The 27792-nt window shown below is 41.5% G+C and overlaps 1 protein-coding gene and 1 pseudogene across 5 annotated transcripts in view; one reads left to right on the top strand and one right to left on the bottom strand.

The window, feature by feature from the left end:
• The window catches only part of FUT8 (fucosyltransferase 8), a 175245-nt gene extending 148117 nt beyond the window's left edge, over positions 1–27128 (bottom strand). The window contains exons 1-2 of one of the 4 annotated variants that reach the window (XM_084866731.1): positions 27001–27128; positions 2307–2386 (exon numbers count right to left, since the gene is read on the bottom strand). The gene's annotated coding sequence lies outside the window, so the exon portion shown is untranslated. Of the gene's footprint in view, positions 1–2306; positions 2387–25749; positions 26277–27000 lie in introns of those variants that run through there. The other 3 variants (XM_084866730.1, XM_084866734.1, XM_084866732.1) reach the window with 3 other exon arrangements.
• Positions 24097–24608, top strand: LOC311620251 (oligosaccharyltransferase complex subunit OSTC-like; annotated as a pseudogene). The gene has a single exon. The product of its transcript is annotated as an oligosaccharyltransferase complex subunit OSTC-like (transcript).
• Positions 27129–27792: the final 664 nt, after the last annotated feature.

Below are 27792 nucleotides of genomic sequence, written 5' to 3' on the forward strand. Positions count from 1 at the left end.
TGTGCCCTGAGAAGGAATTGGACCAGCAATCCTTTGAAGCACAGCACAATGCCAAACCAGCTGAGCCACAATGGCCAGGGCAGGACCATTTAGTCTCAGGTACTAGAAACTAGTAATGCATTTAAAATAACTCTCCATTCAGCCACAAGCTGGGCTTCCTGAGAAAGCACAGGAAGGCTTCGGAAGGTTGAAGCACATGCCAAAGTTTGCAAACCAGCTATCAAAAATGATCTCATGTGACTTCTACATGAATCATCACAAAGGATAAGGCAGAATTTAAAAAGTCAATTGCAATTAAGTTGAAAATAAATCAACTTAATAGCTGCTGCAAAATCCTATTCAAATCTCCCTTCCAGCCATATGTCTACTTTGAAGCTTTTCGTTATCATGCATTACTATTTCCCCTACTGCAAAGTATCTACACAACAGGATCCAAAATAGTGAAAAGAAAGCAGGGAGCAAAAACCTAGAGAACTTTCCAGTACTACAAAATATTTAATTCTTTGATCTTTGAAATTTCATAAAAATGTTGCCTTCTGAGATCATGAGCTAGAAGAAGTCTAAAATCATGACCAAAATTAAGGGGTCTTTCTACTAGGGATGGGTGAATAGGGAAGAGGTGGTTGGGTGAAGACTGCAAGAGCCAATGATAGAAAAATCTACTGTAAAGACACTAAAAACTTAAGAATTTCTACATTGGCTTTCTCATGTCCTTGCTCCCCACAGCTGCTTTTCCCCAACCTACTTGATAAAATCCAAATTGTACAACAACTGATAATCTACAAAATCAATTTTCTAAGAGCCATCATTGACAAATTATTCCCCAAACTAGCTGAACAGTTGAACTCTGCCTAATCCCTCCTGCTAAAGCCCTATAAAAAATTCTGCCTTCCCCAACTTAGAACTCTCCTCCAGAGCCTTTCATGCCCAGCATTTTCTATTACAGTCTTATGCTGACAGTACCCTGGTTAACTTTATTTCAAACTGAAAAGTTCCAAGAGGTAACTTGGAACACAGCAGTAATTTGCTTCTTGATGGGCTCCAAGGTAATAGTGGGCACTATTTCTGTATGCATACAGACTCACTAGGGAAATAGGCAATAGAAAAGTGAAGTCTCCAGTGGTCATTTTAAAAAATGCATAAAGACAAAGACAAACATTAACAGACTACCTCTACTGCTTCACCCTTTTATATAATTTATTCTTTTTAATCCTCACTACAACCCTTGGATAAATATTCTTATGTTCATTCATCAGATGGGAAATCAGAAAGTTAGACAGTAAATTTTATATGTTATGCATATTTTATTACAATAAAAAAGTATGATTGCAATAATCACCAAAAACTAGAAACTCCTCCAAATATCCATCAGCTGGTGAATGGAAAAGCAAGCTGTAGTATAGCCACACAGAGAAACTCTACTCAGTAATAAAATAAAATAAAAAATTACTAGTATGCACAACATGGATGAATCCAAATTCATTATGCTAAGAGAAAGAAGCCATATTTTAAAAGCTACATACTAAATGATTCCATTTAAATGACATATTGGAAAAGATAAACTATAGGGCCCCCGCCCCAAAAAAAAAAAAAAAAAAAAAACACATTAGTGTTTTCAGGGATTGAAATGGACATAAGTGAATTTAGAAAATTATGGTGATGATTACAGATTTGTCAGAACTCAGACTGAACACTAAACACAAATAAAAATTTTAATGTGTGACTGAAATCTGTATAAGAATGAAACCTTTAAAAGTCAGCTATATCAAAAATTTAAAATGAGCCTGATCGGTGTGGCTCAGTTGGTTGAGAATCATCCTGAAAGGTCACTGGTTCGATTCCCAATCAGGGCACATACCCAGGTTGTGGGTTTGATCCCCAGTGGGGGATGTGTATGGGAGGCAGCTGATTGATGTTTTTCTCTCTTTCCCTCTCTCTCTCTTCCATTCTAAACATCAATAAAAGTATTTTTTTTTAAGATGAGTTTTTTAGCACCAAATATACCACACAACACCAAAAGTACAATGTACTATATTCACCCACAACTTGTTTCATCCAGCCCCTTACTTTAAAGTATAAAACTATTACATATTAAGTAAAATGTTTTTCATTATATGCACTGCACATCTCACATAGTCGGTAGTCAGGAAGTGTTAACTAATACACAATTCAATAGGGTTTCAATCCACTTGGCCTTTCTACTTCAATGGTACATACATATGTAGCTTTAAACACAAAATTATTCATTTCTCAAAATATTAACATATACTTGGCACAGGTAAGTGCTGTGCATAAAATGTACTAACCTGAATTTGTTCAATTAATCAATAAGGGCAACAGAGCATGTTGTCTTGTGTTAAGAGTGCTCTAAGGCAAAAGCTGTGACCTAGAATAAAAAAAAATAGACAAAATTCAGCCCTACTCAAATTTTAGCCTTATTATATAGCTTTTTAAATCTTTCTTTCCTTATGTAGCCAATCATGACATGTAAACTTTACATTCAATTTTTTTTACAAACAGTGCTTATCATATCTCAATAAGGAATAGACTTTCATTTTGCAAATTACAGTTCAATGTAGTAACATTCAGTGTCTTAATCTGTTTCATAGTTGACCTTAAAATAAGTTGACATCTATACAACTTGCTTAAGGAACACGAAATTCTTTCATTTTGTCTACTTTTTTAAATATAGAGCAATCTGAAAGGTCTCTCCTTTCAAATTAATGTTAACATTTTTCTATATCCCCACACTCTGATTAGCTGTGCACCCTAATTTCTGACTATCTTCTACACACACTTCCATTCAAGTCAATTTAATTTGCTTGCTTTCCACAGAACAACTTTATCATTCTCACCTGCGACACACCATTCCTTCTTTTTTAAAAAGAGACTTTTCCTCCCTTATCCTCTTTGTCAATCAATGTACATCAGTCAACTTTCTCAAAATCCAGTCCCTCCATTCCTTCCTGAGCTGATATAATCATTCTGTGTACTCCATTAATCCTTGCTGGAATATTTTGCTACATTATATATGTATAATCTTGTTTGGTGGGAGGACCTATCTCTTTTTTGTCTTGTTACCTCTCCATTGTCTAAGCATAATACCCATCAACAAATTTTATCTAGGCCTCTCATATTTACTATGGCCTAGCCAAATAGTATTAAACTGAAGCATTTGTAACTAAGACAAATTTTTCTCACAAACCATTTTCAGTGTCCAAGGCCAGGAACATATTCATTCATTCTCTCATATTCTCTCTCTCTCTCTCTCTCTCTCTCTCTCTCTCTCTCTCTCTCTCTCTCTCTCCCTCCCTCCCTCCCTCCCTCCCTCCCTCCCTCTCTCTCTCTCTCTCCCTCCCTTCCTCCTTCCCTCCCTCCCTCCCTCCCTCCCTCCCTCTCTATTTTATTGATTTTTTTACAGAGAGGAAAGAAGGATAGAGTGATCACATAAATGAGAGAGAAACATCAGTTGCCTCCTGCACACCTCCTACTATGGATGTGCCCACAACCAAGGTGTATGTCCTTGACTAGAATCGAACCTGGGACCTTTCAGTCTGCAGAGTGATGCTCTATCCACTGAGCCAAACCAGTTAGAGTGGAACATTATTCCTTTTCATTGTGTTTGGTTTGTTAACCTGAAAATGGACTACAAACATACTATACTAGTTAAGTTTTCATTAATATCATCAAGTTCATAAAAGAACAGTTATCAAATTAATTTACATTTTAAGGTTTCTACTTCACTTTCATTTTAAATAACCTTGTAGCTCAGTATTGGCCATTGATAAGCTGTATTTGAATTTCAGAAGTATACATTTCAAAACTGTACTATTTTGCCCTGGCTTATGTGGCTCGGTTGAGCTTTGTCTCTTGCAGGTTCAATTCCAGGGTTGGAGCATATCCTTAGTTGTGAACTCAATCACCAATAGGGGGCATGCAGAAGGCAACCAATGGATGTCATTGATGTTTCCCTCTCTCCCTCTCGCTTCCACTCACTCTCTCTAAAATCAATAAAAACGTATTTTTTTAAATGTTTATTATTTCATAACAGGAAATAAAAATTTAACCAACAACCCCATAAAGTAAGACTTCCTGCCAAAGCAAACATCCACTTAATAAAAGAGTACTATGAAAATTAACCATCACTCCTTTACACCCACAAGCCACGCCCACAAGCCCATCAGAGCAACTATGCAAATTAACCCCAACCAAGGTGGTTGCGGCCACAGAGAGCCAAGTTTTCCGCCTGCCATTGCCGACCTAAGCCTCCACTCAAGGCTACAAAGTTTCAATTATAGAAGGTAAATAAATTCCAGATACCAGGGCCTCTGCTTGGGTCACCAGGGGGCATGGCTGGCCAGCAAACCACCACAGGCCCCTCGCTTAGGCCACCCCACACCCCAAGGGAACCCCCACTTTGATTCAGGACACTCTTCAGGGAAAACCAGCCAGCCCCCACTTGTGCACCAGGCCTCTATCCTATCTAATTAAAGAGTAATATGCAGATTGACCATCACTCCAACACACAAGCTGGCTGCCCCCATGTGGTCAAAGATCCTGCCCCTATGTGGACACAAGATGGCCACCACAAGATGACCAGCAGGGGAGGGCAGTTGGGAGGCACCAGGCCTGCAAGGGAGGGCAATTGAGAGGGACCAGGCCTGCAGGGGAGGGCAGTTGGGGGTGATCAACCCTGAGGGGAGGGCAGTTAAAGATGACCACCCTGGCAGAGGAGGGAAGTTGGGGGCAAATAGGTTGGCAGGAGAGCAGTTGGTCATCAATCAGGCTGATAGGGAAATGGTTCGGGGTGATCAGGCTGACAGAAAGAAATGGTTAGGGGCAATCAGGAAGGCAGGCAGGTGAGAGTTGGGAGCCAGCAATCCTGGATTGTGAGAGGGATGTCCAACTGCTTGTTTAGGCCCAATCCCAGTGGGTAGTCGGACATCCCTTGAGGGGTCCCAGATTGGAGAAGGTGCAGGCTGGGCTGAGGGACACCCCTCCTCCCGCCTCCGAACATGAATTTTGTGCACCGGGCCTCTAGTTACTATATAAAATAATTTTAAAAATAAATAGCACATTATTTTATTCATTGTTTTTACATACGTTGATATATAGGACTTAATAAATGTTTTTATATGCACTGTAAAAATGGGAAAAAATATCTCATATGTAAAAATAGGCAGGCCACCATGAATGAACAGGTGATTCCAAAACCTATTCAGAATTCAGAATGCATTTTCCTTTTATATGAAAGCAATGCTAAAAGTGATTAATTCTGTTCCCAGACCAGCCCACAATTAAATAATAATTCATCATCTATATATAGCTACCATTTATAAATACAGGAAAATGTGTGTGTGCATGTGTGTGTGCGTGTGTGCATGTGTGTGTGTGTGTGTGTGTGTGTGTGTACACGCATGCATGCACCCATGTGTGGGGGGTGGAGGGAGGTAGTAATATTCTGAGTTCCAAACTGTGGCCTCAAGAATATATTTGCCTCTTTGTTTGTCAGTGAGCGCAGAGATGTCCTGACACCCATGGTGGAATTGCAGCCTTGCAGAGAGGCAGGTTTTCAGCAAAGATTAATTAATAGTACCTGTTAGAAAATCTGATCACATAAGAGAAAGCATTCCTCTACATAGGAATCACTCCCTCCACAAATTCTATTCTATAGAGCCCTTAAATCAAAGACTATTTGAATACAAAATAGCAGGTGAGGAAAGTATTCTATGAAAGTATACTAAGTCATAAATAAAAGAAGAAATTTTTAGAATATCACTACTTTGCAACCCCCAATGAATTACTGGTTCTAGGCATTAAATATCGTTAATTCCTAATATCACATACACCAAAATAAAAACCTCAAAGCAGATATCAAGTATGTGCACACAACACAATCTACATACGGACTTGACAAAGAAATCACACCTAATTCTAATCAAGCCTCTGGATCCTCAGGAAAATCTACAGGACACACGGAGAACAGAGTGACATGCTGAATTGCACCATTAGTATGCAATTAGCAGAATCCAAATTGTAGGAAGCTCTACAACTCGAACAGTCCAGGGCTCAATATCTAAACTATAAGGGGAAAGAACGAGATGAGAAGGGAGGACTTACAGATTAAAAGGCAGTTATGATTGGGATGAGTACATGGAAAGCTGTTGGGGCAGCTGGCAAAGTTCTGCTTCTTGACCGGGATGGTAATTGTATTCATTTTATAATACATTTCTTTGTGTGGTTTTCTAAACCTGTGCTTTATTTTACAATAAAATGTGTTTGTCTGTTGTTGTTGTTGTTTTAAAAAGAGACAGAGAATTCTGAGCCTAACAGAGATAGTGGCAGCAACCATTTCTGTTGGGACTTGGTATGTATCTTCTATCATTGAAACTTTGTAGCCTTGAGTGGAGGCCTAGGTCAGCAAAAGCAGGCGGAAAGCTTGGCTTCCTCCATTGCTTGGGAAACCCAAGCTTTCCTCCTGTTCTCTGTGGACGTAGCCATCTTGGTTGGTTTTATTTGCATATTTGCTCCTGACTGGCTGGTGGGCATGGCTTGTGGGCATGGCTTGTGGGCATAGCAGAGTGATGGTTAATTTGCATTAGCAACAAGGATAATTGTTGCTAATGTCTTACTGTGCCAAATTTATAAATTAAAATTTAGAGGTATGTATGTATAGGAAGAAACATAGTATAAGTAGGGTTTGGTACTATCTGAACCAGTGATCTGTTCTTTATCACTATGGTGATAAAAAATATTTTCAAAAATGTCATATAAATGGAATCAATGCATTTTGACAATTAGAATCGAGCTGCTATAAACATACAGCTACTAGTTTCTGAGGTAACACAGTCCCATTTTTCTTGAGCAAAAAACTACAGGTGGGATTTCTGGGTTTTATACTAAATATGATTGACTTTATAAGACAATACCAAACTATTATCCAAAGTAGATATACAATTTTGCATTCCCATCAGCAACATGTAAGGGTTTCAGTTGCATCATTTCCTTGCCAGTTTGGTACTGTCAACGTTTTTTTGATTGATTGTTTTTGTTTTGCTATTCCAGTGGTCGGCAAACTCATTAGTCAACAGAACCAAATATCAGCAAGTATAACGATTGAAATTTCTTTTGAGAGCCAAATTTTTTAAACTTAAACTTCTTCTAACGCCACTTCTTCAAAATAGACTCACCCAGGCTGTGGCATTTTATGGAAGAGCCACACTCAAGGGGCCAAAGAGCCACATGTGGCTCACGACCTGCATTTTGCTGACCACAGTGCTATTCTAATAGGTAAGTAGTGGTATCTCTTTGTGGTTTTAATTGGCATTTCCCTAATGGCTATTAATGCTAATATACTTGGAATTTTTTTCCTTAAGTATTTAATTCAACTAATTAAAGGACTTTTAGTATTTTAGCATGCATCCTATTAATGGAATGAAATAGTTTAATAAACTAAATACAAAGCCTTTTCAGAATACTACATAATAAAGAGGTGATATGCAAATTGACCCTCATGCCCTCGCATCACAAGATGGCCACCATGTTGTCACAAGATGGCCTCCCCCCACATCATTATAAGATGGCCAGCAGGGGAAGGCAATGTGGGGGAGGGAACTAGACCCCCACGGGAGAGCAGTTGGGGAGGACCAGGCCTTCAGGGGAGGGCAGTTGTGGGTGATCTGGCCAGCAGGGGAGCAGTTAGGTGTCAATCTTGCTGACAGAGGAGTGGTTAGGTGTCAATCAGGATGGCAGGGGAGCAGTTAGGGGGTTATCAGGCTGGCATGCAGAGTGGTTAGGGGCAATCAGGCAGGCAGGCGAGTGATAGGAGCCAACAGTCCTGGATTGTGAGAGGGATGTCCCAGATTGTGAGAGGGATGTCCCAGATTGGAGAGGATGCAGGCTGGGCTGAAGAAAAATTCCCCCCTGCCCCCTAGTGCATGAATTTTGTGCACTGGGCCTCTAGTCATTTATAACACTGAAGATTTCAAATTGGCTTCACAAGCAATAACAAAGTTTATGCAAATATTTTCAATTCATTGGGTATAAAATGTATTCAAATTAATTCAACTTGCATTAAATTGAATTTTTGTAGCTTTTTAATTAATAAAATTTCAGGAAATTAAACAGCTTCTTTTTCAACTTCCTTCTACTTATCGCTCCTTCCACAAAACAACTTAAGTATAATATTATCACTCAACATTTACTGAGTGCTCATTTTGTACCAGTCAATATGCTAGAGCTTCCCTATACAAATATTACTAAGTCAAATAAGCAATCCTCCAACAGTTTATATTTTTCATAATTTTAAAAAATTAACTATTTTCTCATGTTTTTAAATAGCCTTTCTTTTAGAACAGTTTTATATTTAAAGAAAAATTGAGAAGATGTCACAGACTTCCAATATACTACCCTCTCATCAGTTTCCCTTCCTATTAACATCTTAGATGAATATGGAATATTTGTTAAAATTAACAAACCAATACTAATATATTATTAATAAAGTGCATAGTTTATTCATATTTCCTTAGTTTTATCCAGGATATATATAAATTCGTATATATAACCTTTTTTTATTTCAAAGAGAGGTAGGGGGAGGGAAGGAGAGATAGAAACATCAATGATGAGATAATCATTGATCAACTGCCTCCTGTCTGGTCCCTACTAGAGGTGGAGCCCACAACCCTGGTATGTGCCCTGACGGAGAATCTAACCATGACCTCCTGGTTCATGGGGTCAAGGCTCAACCACTGAGCCACACCAGGCAGGCCCACATTAAATTTAGTTGTTATGTCTCTTTAGGTTCCCCTTATGTCTGCCAGGCCTTCTTGTGTTTCCTCCTCCTCTGTATTGACAAGAGATTGTTTTTGCCTATTTCATATTCCTTCCCTATTTCTCTAGTTAAAAATACAGTAGTCCCCCAATGCTTATCCTCATGGGGTACATTCCAAGATCCCTAGTACATGCTTAAAAACTATTTATACTATGTTTCTTCCTATACATACATACCTCTAAATTTTAATTTATAAATTTGGCACAGTAAGACATTAACAACAATTATCCTTGTTGCTAATGCAAATTAACCATCACTCTTCTATGCCCACAAGCTATGCCCACAAGCCATGCCCACCAGCCAATCAGGAGCAAATATGCAAATAAAACCAACCAAGATGGCTTCATCCACAGAGAACAGGAGGAAAGCTTGGGTTTCCCAAGCAATGGAGGAAGCTAAGCTTTCCGTCTGCTCTTGCTGACCTAGGCCTCCACTCAAGGCTACAAAGTTTCAATGATAGAAGATACATAAATCCCAACAGAAATGGTTGCTGCCAGGGAGCAAGCAGAAGGCTTGGCTCTGCTCCAGGCTACAAAGTTTCAATTGCAGAAGATAAATAAACCCCAATTACCCCAGGGCCTCTGCTTGGGTTGCCAGGGGGCATGGCTGGCCTGCAAACCACCAAGGCCCCTTGCCCAGGCCACCCCACACCCCAAGGGAACGCCCACCCTGATCCGGGACATCCTTCAAGGCAAACCAGCTGACCCCCACCTGTGCACCAGGCCTCTATCCTATCTAATAAAAGAGTAATATGCAGATTGACCATCACTCCAACACACAAGATGGCTGTCCCCATGTAGTCAAAGATCCTGCCCCTATGTGGACACAAGATGGTCACCACAAGATGGCCAGCAGGGGAGGGCAGTTGGGAGGCACCAGGCCTGCAAGGGAGGGCAGTTGTGGACAATCAGGCCTGCAAGGGAGGGCAGTTAGGGGCGATCAAGCCTGCAGAGGAGGGAAGTTGGGGGCGACCAGGCCTGCAGGGAAGGGCAGTTTGAAGGGACCCAAGCCTGGAGGGGAGAACAATTGGGGGGGACCAGGTCTGCAGGGGAGGGCAATTAAGGGCAAACAGGCTGGCTGGGGAGCAGTTAGACATCAATCAGGCTGGCAAGGAAGTGGTTAGGGGGTGATTAGGCTGGCAGGAAGAAGGAGTTAGGGGCAATCAGAAAGGCAGGCAGGCGAGCAGTTGGAAGCCAGCAGTCCTGGATTGTGAGAGGGATGACCAACCACTCGTTTAGTCCCGATCCCGGTGGGCAGTCAGACATCCATAAACAGGCAGTCGGACATCCCTCGAGGGGTCCCAGATTGAAGAGGGTGAAAGCTGAGCTGAGGGACAACTACCTCCCCCATGCACGAATTTCATGCCTCTAGTCCTATATAATAAAAGGCTAACATATAAATCAACTGAACAGTATAACAACTGTTCACTATGATGTACACTGACCACCAGGGGGCAGACGCTCAATGCAAGAGTTGCACACTGGTTGTCAGTGCACTCCCAGCCAGGCTCATGGATGGTGAGTGCAGCAGTGGTGGCGGGAGCCTCTCCCGCCTCTGCAGCAGTGCTAAGGATGTCCGACTGATGGCTTAGGCCCATAGGGAACAGGTCTAAACTGTCAGTTGGACATCTCCCAAGGGTTCCTGGACTTGAGAAGGCCCAAGCCAGGCTGAGGGGACCCCCTCACCCCACCCTGCCAAGTGCACAAATATCATGCACCAGGCCTCTAGTCTATATATATATGACTAAGTAACCATTACCACCAGTTGACCAAACGACTGGTCAACTGGTCACTATGACTCACACTGACCACCAGGAGGCAGATGCTCAACATAGAAGCTACCCCCTGGTGGTCAGTACGCTCCCACAGCCCACCTCCCATGACCGGCCAACCTCCCACAGTCCCTCCTCCACCCTGCCAGCCTACCCGCTCTGATCAGTACTGGGCAAGATGGCCCCGATCACCGGCCAGGCCAAGGGACTCCACCCATGCACAAATTCGTGCACTGGGCTTCTAGTAACTAATAATCAAGTATAACAATTATAACAATATACTGTATTAAAGTTATGTGAATCCGAGCTCTCTCTCAAAGTACAGTCATGTGCATCTTAACAATAAAGATATTGATACATTCTGAGAAATACATTATTAGGTGATTTTGTTGTGGGAACATCATTGAGTGCACTCACACAACCTAGATTGTATAACCTACTATACACCAAAGCTATATATATGGTCTAACCTATTATTCTTAGGTTACAAACCTGTGAAGCATGTTACTGTACTGAATAAATAATTTAGGCAATTACAACACAATAGTATTTGGATATCTAAACATATATAAACATTATAAAGTATAGTAAAAATATAGTGTAAAAATTTGAAAAATGGTACACCTGTACGGAGCATATACCATAAAGGGAGCATAGAGAACTAGAAGTTTCTCTCAGTAAGTCAGTGAGTGAGTAGTGAGTGAATGTGAAGGCCTAGGACATTATTGTACACTACTGTAGACTTTCTAAAACTGTACACTTAGTCTAGACTAAATTTATATTTTTTAATTTTCTTTTTTCAAGTAAATTAACCTAAGTTTACTATAACTTTTTTACTCTACAAACTTTAATTTTTAAACTTTGATTGTTTTATAATAACACATAGCTTAAAATGCAAAACTTATTGTGCAGATTTACAAAAATAATTTCTTTATATTCTTATTCTATAAGCTTTTAGCTATTTTTAAATTTTTTATTTTGTTTAACTTTTTAAACATTTTTGTTAAAAACTAAGACACAAACACACACATTAGCCTAGGCCTACACAGATTCAGGCTCACCAATATCACTGTCTCTCACCTCTACATCTCCCACTAGAGGACTATAAGGGACATTAACACGTATGGAACTGACATCCCTGTGATAGCAATGCCTTCTTCTAGGGTACCTCCCAAGGACTCTTCTTCAGGAGGTGTCACTCTTTTCAGAAATATACCCATGGTGGTTTACAATTACTTTTTTTCATCATAGATCTGTTTGTAACCAGACAATACAGCACAAGCATTTATCTTTATTAATGATAACCTTTTGGTTATTGGTCCATGTTTTCAAACTTTTTAAGGACCCTTGTTGAGGTTTGCAAAGCTTCTGCTAAACCCTTCACTAAGAATTTTCTTTTTTTTTTTTAATTATGTATTTTATTGATTTTTTTACAGAGCGGAAGAGAGAGGGAGAGAGAGTTAGAAACATCGATGAGAGAGAATCATCGATCAGCTGCCTCTTGCACACCCCCTACTGGGGATGTGCCCGCAACCAAGGTACATGCCCTTAATCAGAATCGAACCCAGGACCTTTCAGTCCGCAGGCCGACACTCTATCCACTGAGCCAAACCGGTTTCGGCACTAAGAATTTTCTTGAGGGTTTTTTCTTTTTTTCTCCTGCAGTTTACTTTTCTCTTGCATCTTTATCAGCTATGTGTTCCTGTTCCAATTTCAACAACTCCTCAATCAATTCCTCAGGAACCACCCCTAGGAGTTCCTCAATATTGAGGTTCTTAACAAAGCGTGCCTTTATCATTTATATAAAAAGTCACCCTCATGTACACCAGATTAAAGTTGTTTGCCATCTCAACCACAGCCTTGTTAACTTTTTACAACCTCCTCATCCTTGGCAAATCTTTTGAAGTCATAGATTAACCCCCTGGGTGTCTTCTTCCAGCTGTCATTCATAAACTCTTTGGTGACATCACCCTAAGCCCAAGCAAGGCTTTTTTTTTTTTTTTTGCTTTTTTTTTCTTTTTTTTTTTCCCAATATGTGTTTTTATTGATTTCAGAGAGGAAAGGAGAGGAATAGAGAGATAGAAACATCAATGATGAAAGAGAATCGTTGATTGGCTGCCTCCTGTATGTCCCACATTGGGGATCAAGACTGCAACGCAGACATCTGCCTGACTGGGAATCAAACTGTGACCTCTTGGTTCATAGGTCGACACTCAAATCACTGAGCCACACCGACTGGGCCCAAGCTAGGTACTTGATGCAGTCATAAATGATGTAAGCCTTTTAGAATTGTATCAATGTCTTCTAGTGTCTTCATAAGTTGAGATGCAGCATCTGCATGAGCAAAGATCCTCCCCTGGTAATAGGACTTAAACGCTACTATGCCAGTAATTTCTTTTCTTTTTTTTTTAATATATTTTATTGAGTTTTTACAGAGAGGGAGAAGGATAGAAAGCTAGAAACATCGATGAGAGAGAGAAACATCAATCAGCTGCCTCTTGCACAATCAAATATATAGGTTCATTAGTTAACACCTTTATTATTTTATTTCAGTCAGCATCAATCAGCTGCCTCTTGCACAATCAAATATATAGGTTCATTAGTTAACACCTTTATTATTTTATTTCAAGCTTTTCTAACAACATCGTTAATGGCCTACCTCCCTCTCCGCAAATCCCAAAACGCCTTTCTTTATTCTTCTCTCCTTTCCATGTTTTTTCTTTTTTTATATTACACACAGCTCAAAGGAAAAAGTGGTTTTTCCTGCTGGGGATGTGCCCGCAACCAAGGTACATGCCGTTGACCGGAATCGAACCTCGGACCCTTCAGTCTGCAGGCCCATGCTCTATCCACTGAGCCAAACTGGTTTCGGCTGCCAGTAATTTCTTGATCCATTTGCGGACAGATCACGAGAATCCTCGTGTTTTCTGTTCTAAAGCTTGTGACCAATCACGATAATTCTTTAAAAAGATATTAGCTTGTAAGAGCATGTAATAAATAACTTCAAAATGCAATGGGTATTTAATTTTAAAGCTTGCCTTTAACATTTATGTAAAATGTTTTTTGTACTCGTTCAGTAGAAACATACCTGTCCCCTGGGTAAAGCTAGCAGTAAAACTACTGGTCTGCAATGTGTTAAGGGCCCTGGGATTCTCACTGTGCCAGATCACAAAGGGTTTCAATTTGCAGTCTGCAACACTGCCCCTAAGCAAGACTATTATCCGGTCCTTCAGAGCCTTGAAACCTGGCATTGACTTGGCCTCTTTATGGATGCAAGTTCTTTCAAGCATCTGTTTTGAGAATAGGTCGTTTCCATGTTGAATATTTGCTCTCAAGAGTAATTTTCCTCCACAAAATTTTTAGTTTCCAAAAATTCTTTTTTCAAATTTTATTTATTGATATTTTAGAGAGAGAGAAAGGGAGAGAAGATAAATACCAATTTGTTGTTGCACTTATTTATGCATTTATTGGTTGATTATATATGCCTGAGCTGGGACTGAACCTGCAATTCTGACACTCTAACCAACGGAGCTACCTGGTCAGGGCACAAAAATTCTTCAGTTGCCTTCATAAGAGCATTTAGAGATTCACTACTCACTTTCACTTTCTGTAATGAATAACAATACTTTAATCATTTAAACCACCCACAGCTAGCAGTAAATTCAACATCATAGTCAGATCCAGCCTCTTTCTCTCAACATCACAAATAAATTTTTTGCTTTGCCCATGATTGTCATGGTGCTGACAGGGATAGGCTTCTGTTGTCTGGTCTATTTAGGTCATTGGAAATGTCTCCATGCCTGAAACAGGCGCTTCTCGAACTTTTGTTCCTCTCATTGCCTTCAATGAAGCAGATCCTTAAACAGATATGCCTGACTGGCTCTCAATAACCATCACTGATTTTCTACCTTTGTAGTCCTTAATCACTTTTAATTTCATTTCCAATTGAGTCACTCAACAAGGCCTCTTACTGGCAGCACTACTAGTGGGTTTTCCATGCTTAGGGACCATGATGAACAAAACAACACAAGATTAAATCAAGCACAAGAGAAAATGATGCAATCATTTGACGGTAAACACAAGATGTATGACACTGCGGCTGGCGTAAAATGGCATACATTTTACGCCAACAAACTTTTTTTTATTAAGTAGAAAGAGTACACTCTAAATAACAAAAAAAAGTATAGTACATAGTCCTAGCCCCTGTGGCTCAGTTGGTTGGGCGTGTCCTGTGCACCAAAATGTTGCCAGTTTGATTCCCGGTCAGGGCACATGTCTGGGTTTTGCCAGGTAAGGGCATAAAGGAGGCAGCTGATGAATGTTGCTTTCTCTCTTTGATGTCTCTCTCTCTCTTCCTCTCTGTAAAATATCAATAATTTTTTTAAAAAATAAACAAGTTGACCTTGTAAATGAAAAGAGTAGCTAAAATATATAGAAGGCCAAGGAGAACTACAAAGTTACAAGGAGAAGGGAGAATGAAAAGGGGTTCACAATTCAAATCTGAAGAATTAAACAGTACGAATTAAGACCCCAAAAAATCCCTATTTAGCAATTCAAAGAACTCTGGTAATGACAGAATAGTTTTAGTAAAAAAGAATGGAGCAAAATTGAAACAATAGACATACCACTTTTTCCTTTGAGCTGTGTGTAATATAAAAAAAGAAAAAACATGGAAAGGAGAGAAGAATAAAGAAAGGCGTTTTGGGATTTGCGGGGAGGGAGGTAGGCCATTAACGATGTTGTTAGAAAAGCTTGAAATAAAATAATAAAGGTGTTAACTAATGAACCTATATATTTCAACAGATAAAAGGGACAAAAGAGCCCTGGCCATGGCTCAATGGTTGGAGCATCTGCCTGAGCCACAGAAGGGTCTCAATTTCAATTCCCAGTCAAGGACAGGTACCAGGGTTGCAGGTTCCATTCCATGTGTGGGAGGCAACCAACTGATGTGTCTCTCTCACTGTGATCTTTATCTTTCTCTCCTCCCTGTCCCCCAACCCTCGTTTCTACTCACAATCAAACAAAAATGGATAAACGAAATAGACATGAAAGTCTAAAAGACACATTCCTAAAACCAAATGATAGAGACAAAGAACAATTATATAATTTAGAGAGAAAGAAAACCAAAACTAAAGATTCTATTTGATGTAACCTTCTTATTCTTTAAAAAAATAAAATAAGTGAAACAACCTATAAAATCTGAGAGTAATAAAGATGTTCTGTCCCAGTAAACCCATCATAAGTTGAAAATATCTTAAGTTGAAAATGCATTTAATACACCTAACCAACCCAACATCGTAGCTTATCCTAGCCCCATGGTTGGCAAACTGTGGCTCACGAGCTACATGCGGCTCTTTGGCCCCTTGTGTGTGGCTCTTCTACAAAATACCACGGCCTGGGCAAGTCTATTTTGAAGAAGTGGCATTAGGAGAAATTTAAGTTTAAAAAATTTGTCTCTCAATAGAAATTTCAATCATTGGCCAAAACCGGTTTGGCTCAGTGGATAGAGCATTGGCCTGCAGACTGAAAGGTCCTAGGTTCGATTCCAGTCAAGGGCATGTACCTTGGTTGCGGGCACATCCCTAGTAAGGAGTGTGCAGGAGGCAGTTGGTTGATGTCTCTCTCTTGTCGATGTTTCTAGCTCTCTATCCCTCTCTCTTCCTCCCTGTGAAAAATCAATAAAATATATATATTTTTAAAAAAAAAAAGAAATTTCAATCGTTGTACTGTTGATATCTAATGAGTCTGCCAACCACTGTCCTAGCCTACTTCAAACTTGTATGGAATACCTACATGAGCCTGCAGTTGGGCACGTATCTTGAGTTTCATATAAGAGCAACTGCCTTCTTCTCATCAGAAGCAGGAGACACAGATGGGCATTTTGTAGAGATGGGATGCAAGAACACAAAACAAATATCCAAAAAATGCTGGCAACACAGTACACTGTAGGGTATCAGTTGTTTACCCTTGTGATTACTGTGATTGCATGGCTAAGTGGGAGCTGTAGCACATATTGCTTACCTGGGAAAAGATCAAAATTCAAATTTTGAAGTATGGTTTCTACTAAACTCGTGAATGGGAGGGAGGAGGGGGTAGCGTCCCTCAGCTCAGCCTGCACCCTCTCCAATCTGGGACCCCTCGAGGGATTGGGCCTAAACGGGGAGTCGGACATCCCTCTCACAATCCAGGACTGCTAGCTCCCAACTGCTCGCCTGCCTGCCTTCCTGATTGCCCTAACCGCTTCTTCCTGCCAGCCTGATCACCCCCTAACCACTTCCCTGCCAGCCTGATTGATGTCTAACTGCTCCCCTACCAGCCTGTTTGCCCCCAACTTCCCTCCTCTGCCAGCCTGGTCACCCCTAACTGCCCTCCCTTGCAGGCCTGATTGCCCCCAACTGCCCTCCCTTGCAGGCCTGGTGCCTCCCAATTGCCCTTTCTTGCTTGCACTGGAGGAGGGATTCCTCAGCCCAGCCTGCCCCCTCTCATAGCCTGGGAGCCCTCAGGGGCAGGAGGTGACCTGGCAATCAGGGGAAGACAATGCCCCCATCACACCTCTGCTGCAGCACAAGCCTCAGCTGGCCCTGGTTACCTGAGCCTTGGGCAGCCCTGGGCTGCTGGGCAGCCGCCATCTGAGGCTTGCCTATGTCTCGAGTGTCCGCTAGGTAGCTGACATCCGAGGTTTGCCTGCGCCTCAAGACATCCCTGGGCGGCTGGAGGGCTAGAGGGCTGAGGGGACTGGGGGGTTCTGGAGGCAGGCACATGGAGCAGCTGGACCACCTAGGGGCGGGCCCAGCCATGCCAGGTGCCTGCCGCCCCAGCGGGGCTGAGGGGATTGGGTGCCACCATCTTGTGGCTGTGGGCACTGCCATCTTTGAGAACATGGCAGTCAATTAACATATTCCCTCCCTATTGTCTGTGGGCACCACCATCTTTGCAACAGTATGATGGTAATTTGCATATTCCCTCTTTATTAGATAGAATAGTTATAAAAAGGATTTTTAAAACTAGCTTATGAAATGTTGATTTACATTATTTAATAACTTTAGTGTGCTTTTGCAATTTGATAGTCTGTAAATATTGTTTTTAGTAAGGCAAATTTATTCTGGCTCTAGGTATTAATGAGATTTGTTATCTCATTTAGGGGATATGATATAAATAACAAGGCACAACATTAGTAAAAATTTAAAATTCATTCATGGTCTATTAACAGCCTTGATTGAATAAGATTTACATAGACACAAACAGGTTAATTTTAGTTATACAGTATGTTTGAGATAAACGAAATAGAAGAATCTCCCATTTTCATTTTACTTTTATTTATTTATAATCGGAAAGTTATAGCATTTAAAGTTCATATCATGTAATGTATCTCATATCTCAAGATTCTAAAATAAACATTAGCTTTCCCCATTTACATCTAATATCAATTTTTAACTGGTGTGCCACAAAAATTTTTAAAACATGCAATACCTGCACATTTAGTCAGGGGCACTGCTCTCTTTTGCCTTAAATTGTCAAATTTAAAAAATGACAACAGCCAACACAACAATAGCCATCAGGTGTGAATCAATCAAAATTACACCTCTTTCTTTTTGTCAGATCAGCAAAAAATATATATATATTTTTTGGTGTACCGCAGAATTTTAGTAGTTTATGTGTACCATGAGATGAAAAAGTTGAAAATCTATGGTTTATAACATGAACTTTATTTACACTAACTGCTCATCAAGACTATGACAAGGAAAACTGTTAAGTGTGATTTATATTTTGTTATTGACTAAAGGCCTGATGCATGAAAGTTGTGCGAGAGCAGGCCTTCCTTTCCCCTGCTGCCAGCACCTGCTTCCCTCTGGCACCCGGGACCCGGGCTTCCCTCACAGCCCCGGCTTCATCCGGAGGTCATCCAGAAGGCATATCCAGTCTAATTAGCATATTACACTTTTATTATTATAGATTTCCCCTTTGGCTTTTTGTGTGTGTGGTTTTTTTTTTTTCCCTCAGTGAGAGAGAAAGGGGGGGGGGGGGGGAGGGAAGGATGGGAGGAAAGAAAGGAGGGAAGGAGGGAGGGAGGGAGGGAAGAAAAGAGAGACAGAGAGAGAAATGTGAAAGAGGCACATCAAGTTACATCGAATGCTTGCCTCTCGTGCACATCCTAACTGGGGATTCAACTGCAACCTAGGTAGTGTGCCCAGACCAGGAATCGTACCCATGAACCCTCAACCTTTGGTGCACCAGACAAAGTTCCAACTCCTAAGCCACATCCACTAGGGCAAGTCTGATCTTCTTAACATAAATATGTTTCATATTATTTGTTAATCTCATTGCAGAAATAAATATGAAAAACCCAAGTTCTAAGATACAACAAATATAGGGAGCATTTCAGTAGTGATCTTTTCCTTTGTTTATTTGTTTTCATCCTCACCCAAGGATATTTTTCGATTGATTTTTAGAGAAAGTGGAAGAGAGAGGAAAAGACAGAGAAATATCGATGTCATTGATTGGTTGCCTCCTACACACGCCCTGACCAGGGCCCAGTTGGGGAGAAGCCTGCAACTGAGGTAAGTGCCCTTACCTGGAATCAAACCCCAGACCCTTTGGTCCACAGGCCAACATTCTATCCACTGTGCCAAACCGGCGAGGGCCCAATGGTGATCTTAAAAGTTTTATTCCAGTGCCTCAATAAAGAGGTTATAACATAAAAACAATACAAAAGAAAAGAGAATAATATAGCAAAGGTAAGTTTAAACTACATTAGTACTTGCCTCAGACTGGTATAATTTTTCAATTAAAATAAAAATCCTTAAAATTCAAAATCTTTTCCTTTCACATGTCATTTTCTGACAACAACAACAACAAAAATACTCTATCACTAAAGGTAATTTTTAAAAGTAGTATCTGAGTAAGGTATTGGGTTTTGGCAAATAAAATATTTTTGTTTTATTTTGTTTTGTTAATCCTTACCCAAGGATATTTTTTCTACTGACTTTTAGAGAGAATGGAAGGGAAGGGATAAGGGGGGAGAAAGAGGAAGAGAGAGAGAAACATTGATATGAAAGAGAGACATGAACTGGTTGCCTCCTGCACGAGCCCCAACTGGGGTGGAGATGAAACCTGCCACCCAGTTACGTGCAGGAGGCAACCAGGAATCAAACCCAAAACCCCTTGGTGCAAGAACCGATGCTCTACCACTAAGAACACTGGCCAGGGTGGCAAATTTAATCTTTTTAAAAGAAAATTTAAATGAAAGTAATGCTATAGCTCTGCTGTTTTGTTTTGTTTTCTAATATATTTTTATTGATTTCAGAGAGGAAAGGAGAGGGAGAGAGAAATAGAAAAATCAATGATGAGAGAGAATCATTGATTGGCTGCTTCTTGCACACCTTACTGGGGATCAAGCCCACAGCCGGGGCATGTGCCCTTTACCAGAATCAAACCTGGAGCCCTTCAGTTCATAGGCTGATTTTCTATACAGGAAGCCAAACTGGCTAGGGCTAGGTCTGCATTTTATAAAGAGTACCAGTGGCCGGGTATACCAATTTATGCACATTGAAAGGAAATTAATTAGAATATTATATCACTATTCACCCTTTCTCTATAATAGAAGTGTCTACCAAATTCACCATCAGCAATGACAGAGGGAAACATATACATGTGAATGGCGTCAGGGAGAGCTTTATATGTGTCGAACATGTGCGAATATATATATATATATATATATATATATATATATATATATATATATATATATAAAATAAACTTGCTTAATTAGACCTGCTTTCTGATTTAGCAAAACTTTTTCCAGTCCAGTGAAGCACCCCAACTTCTTTTTCAGGTAACAGTAAATATCAACACAAAGCACATTATTATTATAGATCATGCAGGGAGAACAAAGGGTAAAATATTAAACTGCAGCAGTGTTTGACTATAGTCTGCACAGTGAAAAAACATAAAGTCATTTTCAAGATCACCATTTCTTTCTTCTTTTCAGTTGGGTCAAGTTTCTAAACTTCTAAATCTCCATGTTCAGGCCAATGAAAATAAAATAGGATTCCACCAAGCCTCCTATCTACCTACTCCAGGACTTCTGTGAGGATCAAATGAGATGAGGCATGGGCACTTCACAGACATTTGGTTAAAGTGTAAAATGTTTCCACCTGTCTATAAAGCAAGTCATATTCCTGGGCTAAAGAAACTGCAAGGAGGCTAGACTCTAGGGAGAAGAAGCCGGCCGTTGCTACCTGATGTCATTACCCAGACAGAGACTTAGCATATTAGCCTTTTATATATATAGATAAGTAACTCTTATATTGAAATACATAACATAATCCCATCAGCCATATTTGCTCTTCTTCTATTAAAAAAAGTACAGCATTATATAAAGCTTATATGGGTTATATGTTTAGAATATTGTACAGATTGACATAAAGTTATTTAATCATGGAAGAGGAATTTATGTCAGGGAAGTGATATGGTTCATTTCATTGGTTTGAGTCCTAATTACTCCAAAGAGAAAACTGTGGGATGATAGTAGAAGGGAAGATGTAGGCATGAGAATAGAACATAAAAAAAGTAAGGTTGAGACTTAAGACTAATCCATTAAAAAAAAATACATCTTAAGTGTATACATTCCCATCTAATTTTCTTTTGTTGGGAATTTTTTAAAGTTTTCAAAAAAAATCATTTGTAAATATCTTTTACTTTTAAACATGCTTAATATCTCATCATAACAAACTACAATTTAATAACAACTCAAATTGCAAAAATGAAACCATATATTTATGGTAAAGAAATATAAGCCAGCCCAGCCAGTGTGGCTCAGTGGTTGAGAGTCTACCCATGCACCAAGAGGCCACTAGTTCAATTCCCAGTCAGGGCACATGCCTGGAATTTCATGCTCAATTTCTGGCGAGGGGCAAGCAAAAGGCAGCTGTTCTGTTTCTCTCTCATTGATATTTCCATTTTTTTCTTCCTCTCCCTTCCCTTCCTCTCTCTCTAAAAATCAATAAAGATATATATTTTTTAAAACAAGAATATAAGCAGAAAATCTTGTATTGATCCTTTAAATGCTACCCTCACTATACTACTACCGACAATAGAAGACAAAGTAGGTATCTCAGATGAAAAGTACCATAGGGCCAGTATTGATGCAGGGTATAAAAGTACTATAATAGTAATATCTTTGGTTTCCGAGTTGTTTAAAATCTTAGTTTTGTTTTCATTTTTAGAAAATAAATTGATTTACATGTTTATATTTACTCTTATGATTATAAATGGAGACTCTTACTTTTTATAAATGTGCTAAAATATGATTTACCATTTAATTAAACCAAGAGATTTACTAAATGCAGTTTTTACTAAATCAAAAATAACAAACCGATAATGGTTCATTCCTGGGGTTTGACACAAAAAAATAAAGACATTGTAAAAGTTACATAAAAATATTCCGACATGTCTCATAAAACTGTCTAATTTATAGCATTAACCCCTTAAGCATGATAAACACCTCACTATTCTCTTACAGATATTATCATTCCTTTCAAAGAAACTATTTTTTTATTTTATCAGCATTGGAATTCTATTTACATAATGAAGAGCAATGGAGAACACACAGTTCAACCACTCTCCTCAGAAACTAAATATTCTAATGATTTTAATATACACATTACCAATTTGTAGCCTATAATTTGAAGAATGTGAATGGTGAATTCACTTTTCGTGGAGTAATCTATGTCTAAATAAAGTATCATAGACAAAAAAAAAGAAAGAAAGAAAGAAAGAACTGCTTCATATTCAAATTGAACTGCTTCAATTTAGTAGATAAGCTCGATTCACTCTTCTATATATTTCAGGAGACAGAGGTTAATAAGTGATCTTGGGATCCTTGCTCTACAGATGTCTCAAGGGTCTATTTCTTTATTGAAAGTACCTCTACTTTTGATAAATATCTATGTTACTACATAAGTGATATCTTTGCACATATAAGACTACTTGAAGCTTTTTTTATATTTAAGACTGTATATATTACAAGGAAAAAATTTAAGAGCATGCAACATGCACAAAGGGTCAAGATATACTCCTTTCCTTCTGATGACTGCACAAGGTTAAGAAACTACTATCACACACTCTAAGTTTGGGACATATTTTCAAGAGATTTTAAATGAGAAATTCAACAAACCTTAAACATTAAACTTTCAGATCATTATTAAACATTATTTCAGATCACGAAAATATATTTTAACTAATTTGTAATACACAATATATATATATATATATATATATATATATATATTCCACAAATAACTATGTACAGATATATGCCATATCAATTCCCTTACTGTTTTCAATAAAAATGTATGATTCACCCTGGCCAGTGTTGCTCCATGGTTAGAACACCAGCACTTGCACCAAAGTGTCATGGGTTCAATCCCCACTCAAGAGCTGATAACTAGGTTGAATCCCCGCCCAGGTCAGGGGTGCATGTGGGAGGCGACTAATCAATGTGTCTCTCTTATATCCATGTTTCTCTTTCTTTCTCTTTCCCCCAAACTCCTTTCCAGTACCTCTAAAAAAAAAAATAAAAATAAATGTATGTTTATTCTTGTTACAAAAATCTGATTTGAGGTATTTTAAAAGTTCAAACCTATTAAGCTATGCTTTGCTTTGGCACTAGCTCCCCCTCCAGACCAACCTACTAATAAACTGCACTTTAAAAAAAATAAACAAGGAACACACATTTTTACAAAACACTAGCAAATTTCAAAATTTACCTTTAAATACATTCCAACTCCTTAAAATAAGTAGTTAAAATTTTGTATGCAAGCATTTCAGAATATAATCAAAATTATTTTTTTCAATCCTATACATCTCAAACAGAACTGACTTGTAGGAAAACAACTTCAAATGACTCTTAAAATTTAAGAACATCCTAAAATAAATCTATGCAGTGGTATGTTTTTATGGAAATTATTTTGAACCACTATCCTAATAAACCACAATGTATTCTTCATGTGAGCTCAATACTTGATCAAAGATACATTTTAGCATGTTGCTGCAATATACGCAAGTTTCATTCCAGCTGTTCAGCTCTTCAATTCAAGTAGAATTCTCAATTTATAATGCAGCAAAAAGAAAATCCATGCTTCCAAACTACCCTTCTATTTTCCTTCTACTCATTTCTAACTCCCTACATTTTAAATATTAAACTGTAGAATCACAATTCAAATGTTTGAATTCCCACCTTATTCTTACTATTGTATTTATAAATCAAGTAATCAAGACTTTCTATACACATTTTATAGTGTATTTCAGAAGGAGAAATACACATTTCTATACACATTTTATAGTGTATTTCAGGGAGAGCCAAGTCAAAGTTCAGTCAGTTACCTGTGAAAAGTTTAAAATGCAGGAAGTAGAATGACACCTCTCCCTGCCTTTATCCAAGGCCTCGATCAAAAAGCTAATATGGAGACAGAGAGCTGCTCTTGCCACCACCAACATGGAGACTTTGTACTGACCCCCATTCTTAGTGCTGGAATGGCCCAACCTGAAGCTGAAGAAGCCATCCTGTATGCACATGTCCTCGGCCATGACAATGTACACTTTAGTGGTAGTGTCTTACTTCCTCATCACCAGAGAAATAATGTATTATGTTATCGTTGAACCTCCGAGAGTTGGCTCTATGACTGAGGAACATGGCATTAGAGACCAGTAGTTTTCGTGGCCTACAGAGTAAACGGACAATATATTAAAGAAGGACTCAATGGGAGGGTTAGGTTTCATAAACCTAGACCAATCCAAATGCACCAAACATTCCAAAACTCAATAGATGTCTTTTCTTCTATTCATTGAAATCGTCTGTGTCTTGCTGAGTTTCTTTTCACGGATAGAGTATTCGTGAGAATGCAACTGCCTGGCTATCTGATGTGGTTCGAGTGCCTTTTGAGAAGAAATGTGGATAATGGATTTGTTCCTGTTAATGAAGTTTTAAAGACTGCATCAATCCTCTGATATGAAATATGGGAAAGAATGAAAAGCAGCAGAAAACATAGGAAGCATATTAAAGCTCGGACTAGAGTTATCTTCTTGTTTTATCTTCTTGGTATAAAACAGATAAGCTTATCAGTGTTTTGGTTTTTTGTGTGTATGTTTTTTTTTCCAGCCGACCTATACTGGCACACCATTGATGTTAAGTCTTTTTTCAGTTTTTAACTTTCAAAGAAAATATACTCCCATTTCTACAACTTAAATAAATAAATAAATAAATAAGCAAGCAAGCTAATATATGGCAAAACGCTCAAAGCTCACCTGGGTTAACTAACCATGGCACTGTCATTGAACTTAAGAAATGCACTGCGTCCCTGACGTCCTGCGTTTCTAAAGATTGCAGTCCCCCCTGTGAGAGAACAGGTGCTGCGACCTACAATCTATTCACTCTTGCAGGACAAACCTCCTTCAACTAATACTCACTTAACCTCCCAAGTTAAGTTTGGATACTCAAAAGCCACCAGCTCATCATCTCCACATCAAAAGGGGGGAGTGGAGGGTGGAGAGTGTGGAGGTGCAGGGGCACTCATGCCCTTAAATGCCCAGGCATTGCCCCCTCTCGCTGGGAGTGGATCTTTGTACAGATCCACTCCCAGACTTCTAGCCCCAAGAACCCCTCTCAAAAGCCCATAAGGCACCGGCATCCTCCTCCTCGCGGTCTGTGACCCCGGGGACAGAACTGCCGGCGAAAGGGCAGGTAGGTGTGGAGGAGAGGGACACCTCCTACCCCGCCCCCATCTCCTTTCCTCTCCCCGGCTTCAGCCCCTGCCCGATCCAAGGATGCGCCGACACGAGGGCAGCAGCCGCCCCGCTCCGTGTGCCGGCCCGGGCGGCGGCGGGCGCTCCTCACCCCCTGCCCGCGCCCTCCTGGCCGCGCATAGGCACCCGCCCCGCCGGGGCGTCCCGGGGGCTCCCTCCCCACTTTCCCCGGAGCGGCTGGATCTGCAGCAGCACTTGCAGCAACAGGCCCGGGGATCGCCTGGAGGAGAGGGAAAAAAGAGTAGCGACAGCCTCCAGTCCCATCCCCGGAGCCCCTTCCGATCCCGCGCTCACCCAGCCTCAGACCCCGAGGCGCGCGGGGCCCGGCCCCCCAACGCCCCCTTACCCGAGGCGGGAGCACAGGCGGTCTCCGCTGCTCCCCGGTCGCCGCCGCCGCCGCCACAGCCTCAGCCGCAGCTGCCCTCCGTTAGCGGAGCGGGAGGGGAGGAGGTTGGGTGGAGGATGCTACTACCGACTTGAAGGGAGAGGGAAGAAACGGAAACAGGAACCACCGCCGCCGCCGCCGCCGCCGCTTAACGGAGCCTCCGGCGCCAGCGACTGAGGGAGAGCGCGAGGCGGCGCGCGCTGGACAGCCGCTGACAGCGCGAGGCCGAGCGCGAGCCGGGTCCCGGGCGCGCGACCCCGGGCAGCGCCGGCCCCATGCCGCGAGGAAGGGGAAGGAGACGGGCTTGCCTGGGGGCTGGGAGAAAGGGGGCCCGCGAGGGGCGGGGGGCCTGGAGCGGAGGGAACCCGACCACTCCGGTCGGCGGCCGGAGATAACGCGCGCACGCGCGCACGCGCCGGGGCGGCTCCGACCACGAGAGCGGGCGGGGGAAACCCAGGACAGCGCACGCGTGAGCGCGCGGAAGGGGGCGCGCGCCCCTCGGTGTCCCCGGCTCCGGGGAGGGAGCGCGCATGCGCGGGCCCCTGCCACCACCTTCGGCGGCGACCCAGGCTTGTGCCAGGGCTTTCTCCCCGCCCCCTTCGCGCGGCGCCCTTGGATCGCTCGCCGCAGCATCCCGGGGCAGGAGCGCCCCGGGCTACAGCGGGACCGGGAGGGTTCCAGCAGTGCCGCAGCTGCGCGCGGGCGCGGGCGCCGGCTCCAGCGTGAGCGTAGGCCGCCCTCTACCGCTGGAAGGCCGAAGGCTGCGCGGGGGCGCGGGACGAGCCGGCTGTCGGTCCCATTCCCGGGGAGCGCCACCTCCAGGGAATCCCGTATTTTCGACCCGCTGGGATGGGCCGGCCCGTGCCAGGTCAGCCGCGGCCCTAAGGAGCACCTTAGGTACTGGAGATTGGAAGCAGACCCTCTCTCTGCCACTTGTTAGGGATGATCGCTGCCTGCAGCTTGCAAAGCGCACACAGACTGGCACGCACCCAAAATCCACGGGCGAAGCCCTACTTTCCCGTGAGAGCTATGTTTCCACACTCGCCGGATGTCAAGATCATCCCCCAAGAGGGCCTGCATTCGACGTCGGGCCTCCCCCCCCGGCCCGTGGCGGTGACAGCCCCTCCATGAGGCGGAAGTTTATTTTCAGTACGGGAAAGAGAACACGGAACGGAAGGGTGGAGGAGGGCTTTTCCTTAGGATGCTTCCTACCCGCTCGAACTCGGGGTATTCCCGCCGCCCGCGATGCAGAGCAGAGAGCCCAAGAGCTAGCTCACAGCAGCCCAGACGGCGAGCTGAGTCCCAGAACCTGAGCGCGCCGGCCCGGCACACAAAGTAGTCGCCAGCCAGCGGAGGGGTGGGGGGTGAGGGCCACGGTGGCCAATCAAAGACGCGAGCTGCGTGAGTGGAGTGCGAGCCGACCAATCAGAAGGCGGGGAGATTAGCTTCCTTTACCAAACTCTCTTCCCTGTGCCTCCAGACCCAGATCCCAAGCCTGGGGTGCAGTGAAAGCGACATGATGCCCTAAAACACAGAAGAGTTCTTCCTCTGGATTTGGGTGTTTTTTAAGTACATGTCTTGGGGACACCTAGAGCAAATAGCGGCGGCCTTTTAGATGCTGAGTGTGAAAAGGATCACAGAAAAGAGATTTAAGAGAGGCAGTGGACTGCCAAGACTGTTATCTGCCTCATAACGTTCATAAATACACAGTATTTACGGAGTCATTTTTTTTTAAAGGCGAGGAACCGTACTCCAGAAGCACAAATAAGATACTGCTGATTTCAAAGGAGAAAAAAAGTTCCCTATCCCTCAATAAACTTACCTTCTGAGGTAGGATTGAGACCTTGTGACTCGGGTATTGATTGGCAGTCCTTTAAAAATAAAAGCTCTCCACGAAATAGTTTACAGTTATTTTTATTATGATTTCTCTGTAAGAAGAGAAAATTTAAAAAGTAGAGTGACTAGTCTAAGGTCAAAAACATACACCGGCAGAGTCAGAATTGT

The sequence above is a fragment of the Pipistrellus hanaki genome (assembly GCF_964339955.1).
Source record: "Pipistrellus hanaki genome assembly, chromosome: 1".
NCBI lineage: Eukaryota > Metazoa > Chordata > Mammalia > Chiroptera > Vespertilionidae > Pipistrellus > Pipistrellus hanaki.